Genomic DNA, 10,109 nt, shown 5'->3' with positions numbered 1-10,109 from the left:
TTGTCAGTTAACCACTTAAGCCCCGGACCAAAATGCAGCTTAAGGCCCAGGCCAGGTTTTGCGATTCGGCACTGCGTCGATTTAACAGACAATTGCGCGGTCGTGCGACGTGGCTCCCAAACAAAATTGACGTCCTTTTTTCCCCCACAAATAGAGCTTTCTTTTGGTGGTATTTGATCACCTCTGCGGTTTTTATTTGTTGCTCTATAAACAAAAATAGAGCGACAATTTTTAAAAAAATGCAATATTTTTTACTTTTTTCTAAAATAATTAATCCCCAAAAATATATAAAAAAACATTTTTTTTCCTCAGTTTAGGCCGATACGTATTCTTCTACATATTTTTGGTAAAAAAAATCGCAATAAGCGTTTATCGGTTGGTTTGCGCAAAATTTATAGCGTTTACAAAATAGGGGATAGTTTTATTGCATTCTTATTATTTCTTTTTTACTACTAATGGCGGCGATCAGTGATTTTTTTCATGACTGCGACATTATGGCGGACACTTCGGACAATTTTGACACATTTTTGGGACAATTGTCATTTTCACAGCAAAAAATGCATTTAAATTGCATTGTTTATTGTGAAAATGACAGTTGCAGTTTGGGAGTTAACCACAGGGGGGCGCTGTAGGATTTAGGGTTCACCTAGTGTGTGTTTACAACTGTAGGGGGGTGTGGCTGTAGGTCTGACGTCATCGATCGAGTCTCCCTATAAAGGGATCACACGATCGATGCAGCGCCACAGTGAAGCACGGGGAAGCCGTGTTTACATACGGCTCTCCCCGTTCTTCAGCTCCTGGGAGCGATCGCGAGGGGGCGGCTAGAAACGAATAGCCGCGCCGTCGTCCCGGATCGCTCCCAGATGATTTCCGACCGCCGCATGTACCGGGGGGGGGGGGGTCCCGATCGGACCCCCGACCCGCGGAAAGGCAGGGACGTACATGTACGCCAATGTGCCTGTACGTGCCATTCTGTGGACGTATATGTACATGCGGCGGTAAGTGGTTAAAGCGACGACGCAGTGCCGAATTGCAATAAGTGGCCCGGTCATTTGGCAGCCAAATCCTCCGGGGCTGAAGTGGTTAAACTTGCTAGGGCCTATCCTTGACAGGTAAAGATTAAAAATTGGATTCAATGGTAGGACTCCTTTTTTTCAGATTGAGAGCTGCTTGTGTAGCGCTACCCCCGTAGGAGCTGCTAGAAACTTCCCAAGGGTCTTTTTCCTAATAGCTGCCAGGCACACGATCACAGTCAGTCTTTGGCTCAAAAGCAGTCCAGAGGGGGGTTATTTTTTGGTGTTTTTATTTTTGGGGTAACTGGGATAGGGTCGGGAAATTGAGTGGGATACTCCATAGAGAACTATGTACAAGATGAGGACGCATATGCTGTATGTGTGAGAAGAGACAACAGAGGACACAAGAGAAGCTTCAAGTTTCCTGAGGTCTGCTTTATTGTTTATGAAGGAACATGTTTTGGGGACCAAATGACTCCCCTTCATCAGGGCTATACGTTTTTAAAAGAAAATATATAATAAATTGCAAATAGCATACATTATTTTTTTCTAACTGAGGATGTGAGCGTATGTAGCGTCAGGGCTATTTTTCAGCGGGAACACCGGGGAACGCACTCGCTCGTTGTCTGCCGGTCTGTCCGGCACTTACCCCATCTAGGTGGCGGGCATTGGGCAGCAGCTCCTGTGTCCTGTGAGCTCTTGTGTGCCTGTGGGCATCGGGCAGCAGATCCTGTGGGCTCCTGTGTGCGGCGGGCATGGGGCAGCGGCTCCTGTGTGATGGAGGAGAGCTCCATCACGGTTCCTCCCATGCTCCTAGGTGTCCAATAGGATTGCTTGTTCTTTCAGCCAATCGGCTGATTGGCCGGGAGGAAGATCAGTGTTAGCGTAGTGCTTTGCCTCCCGAGCCTCTGGCTCTAATCGGCTGCTTCAAACCCCCCTATTGGAATCCATACATCCGGCATCCTGCAAACCCCTGCACGTCCCTGCGTTTCCAAGACCTAAATCCAATTGAAAATCTGTGGCAATTAAAGCCTCGTACACACGAACAGTCCATCTGATGAGAACGGACCGATGGACCGTTTTCATCGGTTAACTGATGAAGCTGATTGATGGTCCGTCGCGCCTACACACCATCGGTTAAAATACTGATCGTGTCAGAACGCGGTGGATTTTTAACCGATGGTTGTGCGTACTAACGATCGTTTTTTTCCCATCGGTTAAATTTAAAGCAAGTTGGCTTTTTTTTAACCTAAGGTTAAATAACCTATGGGGCCCACACACGATCGGTTTTGACAGGCAGTGATCCGTCGTATCTTAGGGAGTAGTTCCGACATGATTCTGAGCATGCGCACTGGGATACGTCCACGGGACAGCGAATGCGCCGTTCGTTTTATGGCACTCGGCCCATCATTTGCATGGGATCACGCCTCATTAGCACCTACTTCCACCTACGACGGCTTACGCCGAGGGAACCCAGCGCAATTTGGGAGGCATGTGCTTTGTGAATTCGGTGCTTGCCTCTCTGCGCTACGTCGGCGTAGCGTATATTGGATACGCTACGCCGGCATAAATATGTGCCAATGTATGTGAATCCGGGCCTATAACCTTTTCGCAAACCAATCAATAAACGCTTATTGTTTTTTTTTTTTACCAAAAATATGTAGAAGAATTTTTTTTTAGATATTTTTTGGTGATATTTATTATAGCAACAAGTAAAATTGTCGCTGTATTTGTGTTAATAGCGCAAAAAAAAAAAAAAACGCAGAGGTGATCAAATACCACCAAAAGAAAGCTCTATTTGTGGGGAAAAAAAGCACGTACATTTTGTTTGGAAGCCACGTCGCACGACCGCGCAATTGTCAGTTAAAGCGACGCAGTGCCGAATCGCAAAAAGTGACCTGGTCTTTGGCCAGCAAAATGGCCCGGGGCTTAAGTGGTTAATGTAGAACCCAATAAGTCAAACAAACCCGACGGAAAGGCACCCGACCAGGAACACTCACAGTATTTAACAGCAGGGTGTAGCAGAGCAGGCCTCAGATGGGCCGACAGTGTCTGGGATGGAATGCAGCCTGGCTGGTCTGTAGCCAAATGGAAATGTTTGCAGAAAGGTTTCTGTGCTTCTATCCTTTACCTAGTCCTCTGAAACCTCTCCTTGCCACTAATCACTGTCCCTGTCAGATGGGTGACCTGCCCCTACACTACCCACTTGCGAAATTTGTGCTAAGCCCGGGAGGCAGGGTCTTAAATATGCTCTGCCTGACCCAATATGGCCGCTAGGGTCACATAGGGTGGCAGCATACAACTGGAGAGCTTCCCCAGTGACCGAGGAAACCATAGAGGAACCATGGGCCAGATTCACATAGAATTGCCCAGGCGCAGCGTATCAGTGATACGCTACGCCGCCGTATCTTACCTGGCATGATTTCGAATCCACAGCGATTTCACGCCGTAATTTACGACGGCGTAGTGTTTTTCTGGCGGCGTATTTGAAATTGGGCGGGTTGGGGGCGTGATTCATTTAAATGAAGCGCGTCCCCGCGCCGAATCAACTGCGCATGCTCCATTTTGAAATTTCCCGCCGTGCTTTGCGCGAAATGACGTCGCACCGACGTCATTTTTTGAACTTAGACGTGAGTTACGTCCTTTCCTATTCACGGACGACTTACGCAAAAATAAATAAAAAATTTTAAATTTCTACGCGGGAACGACGGCCATACTTTAACATGGCAAGTCTATCTATACGCCACAAAATAGCAGCTTTAACTATACGCCGGGAAAAGCCGACTAGCGACGACGTAAGAAAATGCGACGGCCGCGCGTACGTTCGTGGATCGACGGAAAAAGCTAATTAGCATACCCGACGTGGAAAACGACGCAAACTCCACCCAGCGGGCGCCAAAGTATTACACCTACGATCCAAAGGCGTACGAAGCCGCACGCCTGTCGGATCGAAGCCTAAAGCCGTCGTATCTTGGTTTGAGGATTCAAACTAAAGATACGACGCGGCAAATTTGAAAGTACGCCGGTTTATCAGTAGATACGCCGGCGTACTTGCTCTGAGAATCTAGCCCCATGTTCCTCTTGACTTCCTCTCCCCCCCCCCCCCCCTGTAATGTCGCTGCAGTTGAGCGTCACCTGCAGTGGAGAAAGTAGACTGCACCTGCCTTCAACCTGACCTTGCAAAAGTTAGGGGGCAACTCCATAATCATATTCACGGTATTGGATGGGATTGTCAAGAAGCTTGTGTAGATGTGATGGTCAGATCAAAACTTTTGGCCATATAGGGCCAGATTCTCAGTGGAGATACGATGGCGTATCTCCAGATACGCCGTCGTATCTCTGCGTTGCGCCGTCGTATCTATGCACCTGATTCTTAGAATCAGTTACGCATAGATATATTTTAGATCTGACAGGCTTAAGTCTCCTACGCCGTCGGAACGTAACTGCATATTTACGCTGGCCGCTAGATGGCGCTTCCATCGAATTCTGCACCGAGTATGCAAATTAGCTAGATACGCGAATTCCCGAACGTACGCCCGGCCGACGCAGTAAAGTCACGCCGTTTACGTTAGGCTTTTTCCGGCGTATAGTTACCCCTGCTATATTACAATGTTAAGTATGGCTGTCGTTCCCGCGTCGAAATTTAAAAAAGTTACGTCGTTTGCGTAAGTCGCCCGTGAATGGGGCTGGACGTCATTTACATTCACGTCGAAACCAACGACGTCCTTGCGGCGTACTTTGGAGCAATGCACACTGGGAAATTCCATGGACGGCGCATGCGCCGTTCGGGAAAAACTTCAATCACGTCGGGTCACAGTACATTTACATAAAACACGCCCCCCTGATCCAAATTTTAATTAGACGGGCTTACGCCGGGCCGATTTATGCTACGCCGATTTACGCTAACCGCCGCAACTTACGGAGCAAGTGCTTTGAGAATACAGCACTTGCCCGTCTAAGTTGCGGAGGCGTAACGTAAATCGGATACGTTACCCCGCCGCAAAGAATACGCGGTTCTATGTGAATCTAGTGTATAAAAGAAGAGCTTAGGGCCAGGTTCACAGTGGAGATACGACGTCGTATCCCTGTTTCTATCTATGCGACTGTTTCATAGAATCAGTTACGCATAGATATCCCTAAGATCCGACAGGTGTAATTGTTTTACACTGTCGGATCTTAGGCTGCAATACCGCGGCCGCCAATGGGGGGAATTTGCGTCGTAAACCAGCGTCGGGTATGCAAATTAGGAGTTACGGCGATTCACGACGGATTTTTCGCGTTCGCTACGTCGCCGCTAGTCAGTGGCGTCTCCAGCTTTCATATTTAGGGGGGGCACATGGGGGGACAGGGAAAAAAGTAGGGGGGCCAACTATAAAATGCAATTTTATATATATATACAATATATATATATATATATATATATATATATATATATATATATATATATATATATATATATATATAATCTCCTGGGGCCCTTTACTATGATCCCACAACGGGTCCTTTTACATGTTCTTCAGTGAGCTCCCTTTCTACTATACTGGGGCCCCCCAGGGTGGCAGAAAACAAGAGATATATGTCACCAGCACACCAAGAAAATATAAGGGTCCAAAGCAGTGGGAGAACTATCATTGTTGCAAAGGTTGCCTTGCCACCGGGCCCTGGTGTTCTGCCACTGTGGGGTTCCCCAGCTGTCCTGTCCCTGCTATTGACAGCGCTGGTCTGGCGTCTGTCTCCTTGGCAGCGGCGGCAGTCTATTAGGACCTAGTGCTGGTGACATTATGGGTACATGCAGAGGAAGGCTGGCACACTTGGTTATAGAGAGCCGAGCCCCCAGCTGGTCACCTAGCAGCAGTAATGCTGTATAACCTTCTCTGTTGACATGCTGATCGGCATGTGATCCAGGTGATGCTCCCAGTCAGATCTAATAAACACAATGGGCCAGATTCACAAAGGTTAGCGGATCTTTAGATCCGTGTAACCTATGTGTTTTAAGATCCGCCCTCGCAAGTTTGTGAGGAAAGTGTCAAATTCACAACACACTTACCTCCAAACTTGCGACGGCGGATCCTAACTCCCCCGGCGGAATTCTAATTCCGCGGCTGGGGGAGTGTACTATTTAAATCAGGCGCGCTCCCACGCCGATTTAAATACGCATGCGCCGTCCGGGGAATTTCCCGGCGTGCATTGCTCCCACTGACGTCAATAGGACGTCAGTGGTTGCGACGTGAGCGGGACTTGCGACGCGCGTGTTCGTGAATCGGCGTACGCAAACGACGTAGGAAATTTCAAATTCGACGCGGGAACGACGGCCATACTTAACAATACTTACCCCTGCTTTTAGCAGGGGTAAGTATACGACGGGTACCGCGCTACGGAAACGACGTAAGAACACAGCGTCGGGTCCGCGTACGTTCGTGAATTTCGCGTATCTCGCTGACTTACATATTATTCAGTGTAAATCAGCGGGAACGCCCCCGGCGCCATTTTTAAATCAAAAAAAAGATCCGACAGTGTAACACTGTCGGATCTCAGCCCTATCTATGCGTAACTGGTTCTATGAATCAGGCGCATAGATAGGACCAGTAAAAATCAGAGATACGATGGTGTATCTGTAGATACACCGTCGTATCTCTTTGTGAATCTGGCCCAATATTTATTAGCATCAAGAGTACAACCACATATATATATATATAATCAAATGTATGTTCCGCAGCCATGTAGGCTCTATGCCTGTAAAGTGTGGGCTTTGATCAATAAAATCTCTGATATTTAACACTAGGATTTGACTAAGAGCATCACCTGGATTGCATCACGATCAGCATGTCAGAGAAGGGTCCACTGCTGCTAAGCAACCTGCAGGGAGCTCAACTGTCTACAACCAATAGAGATGGGCTCGGGTGTGTTTGAAATCCCACATGCCCGATCCCGCCAGGAAGCCGACACTCCACAGGGCTAATCACAGGCAGTGAGACATTTCCTGATCTGTGCAGCTGCGGACCGGGAAATGTCTCACTGCCTGTGATTAGCGCTGTGCAGTGTGGGCTTCCTGGCAGGCTCTGGCATGTGGAATTTTGAACATGCCCAGCCCATCTCTAACAACAAATTGTGCTGGCCCTCCTGTACATCAGCCCCATAAAGTAACCAGCTCTGGGTTCCTTTTTTTTTTTTTCAAAATATTTTATTCATTTTTTTACAAAACAGTACAATTAATACAACATAAAATCAATATACAGACTAACATATATGGTCTCAGAATGTACCCTTCTCATTGAAAAAATATTAAAAGCTATATCTTCTTCTACCAATATTATGTACTACTCCTGGATTTCTCCATCATTCCTCCCCAGGGCCACTCCTTCCCTTTTCACTCTCCAAGGGAGATACCCAGAGATAGGACCACACTACCTATACCTACATTGAATGGAGGGGGGGGAGGACATATAAAAGAGAGAGAGAGAGAGGGTAGGAGAGAGAGATGGAGAGAGAAAAACTAAAAAACATTTTCCCCTATATTGTAGAGGGGAAAGAAAAAGAAAAAGACGACACTTTCCCCTGTGTTGTGAAGAAGAAAAAAAAAACACACTAAATCCGACTAGGATATAGTGAGAGGTGTAGGGGTTAATCCCCTTATTGTGTATTTACTTGAGTGTACAAAACCAGGAGGGGGGTGTAAAAAAAAAAAAAAAAAAGAAAAAGGAAGAAAGATACTAAGTCCCTCTAAAATACAGTGAAAAATATAGGGGTTAATTCCCCTAATTGTGTATTTACTTAAGTATACGAAAAAAATAAACACTAAGTCCTACTAGAATGTAGTGAGAAATGTAGGGGTAATTCCCCTTATTGTGTATTTACATGAGTGTACAAAACCAGGAAGGAGTTGTAAAAAAACAAAAAAAAAAGAAGAAAGACACTAAGTCCCTCTAAAATATCGTGAAAAAAAAAATAGGGGCTAATTCCCCTACTTGTGTATTTACTTAAATATACGAAAACAAGAAGAAGTTGTGGAAAAAAAAAAAAGGGAAGACACTAAGTCCATCTAGAATATAGTGAAAGGTGTAGGGGTTAATTCCCCTTATTGTGTATTCACTTAAGTGTACAAAAATAAGAAGGCAGGAGAAAAAAAAAAACAAAAAAAAAAAAACACATAGTCAGAAGGGGAATAAAACAATTACCCCTATGTTGTGGGGAGAAAACAAAAAAAATCGAGACACAAAAAACATTCTATTATATGGGCTATAATTTTCCCCTATTGTGCATATTGCCCACGTTTTGAAATATAGACCCCCACCACCGAAAAAGAAAAAGAAAAAAACAAGCGCGAGGGGAGGAGGGGACCCTATAAGGATTCCCACCAACGGTCTCCTCTATTCCCCTCCACTCTCTCCCTCCCCATCTCCCCCCTCCCTCCCCCTAGCTCTAAAATCCCTCCATCCCCTCCAGGTCATTTCATATCTTGGCCCAGACTCTACCTGAAAGGACCACAGCTCCTCCATCACTTTCATTTTATCAATTTCTTGGAGCCATTCCCCTATCGAGGGTACTCTTTTTTCCCTCCAGTTCCTAGGTATTAGTGCCTTGGCTCCGTTCAGTAGGAACGGGACCAAGGAACCTCTATATTTTTTCCTAGACATACTCGTAGTGTGGAACAAACATTCCCATGGATCATATCTTATCTCATATCCACTGATTTTTTTTATCAGACCTAGTATCTCCCGCCAGTATACCTGTATGAGGGGGCATTGCCACCATATGTGGGCATGAGTTCACTCCATCCCGCACTCCCTCCAGCATAAGGGGGACGCCTCACTATTCATTCTGTGCAGTTTAATTGGTACATAGTACCATTTAGTAAGTAGCTTATAATTGGTTTCTTTTACTTTTGCATCCATCGTTGTAGCCTGGACGTATTCTAGCACCTGTCTCTTCTTCTTATTGGATATAGTTTGATTAAGTTCTATTTCCCAGCTTTCTATCATTTTCAATTTCCCTAACTCTATCTTGGTTGTCAACATCTTGTAGAGACTTGATATTCCCCCTTTCCCAGGTTCTCCTTGGGTCATAAGTTTTTCCCATTGATTTAGTTCATTCATAGCTCGCAAGGACTTCGACAAAGTGCCAACAAAATGTTGGACTTGTCTGTGTCTCCACCTATCTCCTGGGTACTGTCCATATTTCTCTTGAAGTTCTCCCACCGGACACACTTCATTTCCTTTTATTATATCCTTCAATCTTGGAGTGTCTGAAGTTGCCCACCTCCGGTATAATCCCCCCTCCTTGCCAGGCGGAAAGAAATCCGTACCTGTAAGTGGCAACAGCGGACTATTATAGGGCAATTTATTTTTCTTACAGACCTTATCCCATATTCTAAAAGTTTCTTTTGTTATTACAGGAATATCCAGGGGTAGTCCTCTATATTGCCTCGGTACCCATATTATATTCCCCAACTCTTTTTTACTTAAACTTTCTTCAACTTCTACCCACTTTTTTTTGCTTCCACCCTCCCCCTGCGCCCACTCTGTAATCCTCCTCAGTACTGCCGCCTCATAGTACCTTCTAAAGTCCGGCAGCTGTATTCCTCCTTCCTCTTTAGATCTAATCAGAGTCTCCACTGCTATACGCGGCTTTTTCCCCCTCCATATGAAACCTCCTATTATCTTATCCAGGATTTTAAAATATATTTCTGGGATTTTTATCGGAAGTGTTTGAAAAATGTAAAGAACTTTAGGCAAAATCATCATTTTTATAGTATTCACCCTTCCCCACCATGATACTCTATCTATACTATATCCTTTTAAATCTGATTTTACCTTATTCAGTAGTAGTATATAGTTGTCTTCATAGAAGCACTTTTCCATGCAAGACAAGTATATACCTAAATATTTCATCCTCCTCTGCTTCCATTTGAATGGATAGAGCCCCTCCAATTCCCTACGATCCTGTGAACTTAATGATATACTTAGTATCTCCGTTTTGTCTTTATTAATTTTGAGATTCAAAATCTCCCCATACTGTTCATATTCCGCCATTATTTTAGGCAATGTCTCCCTGGGGTTAGATACAAACAGCATCATGTCATCCGCGAAGGCGGATATC

The sequence above is a fragment of the Rana temporaria genome, chromosome 2 (genome assembly GCF_905171775.1).
Source record: "Rana temporaria chromosome 2, aRanTem1.1, whole genome shotgun sequence".
Lineage (NCBI taxonomy): Eukaryota > Metazoa > Chordata > Amphibia > Anura > Ranidae > Rana > Rana temporaria.
Note: the sequence above shows the minus strand (reverse complement) of the source record.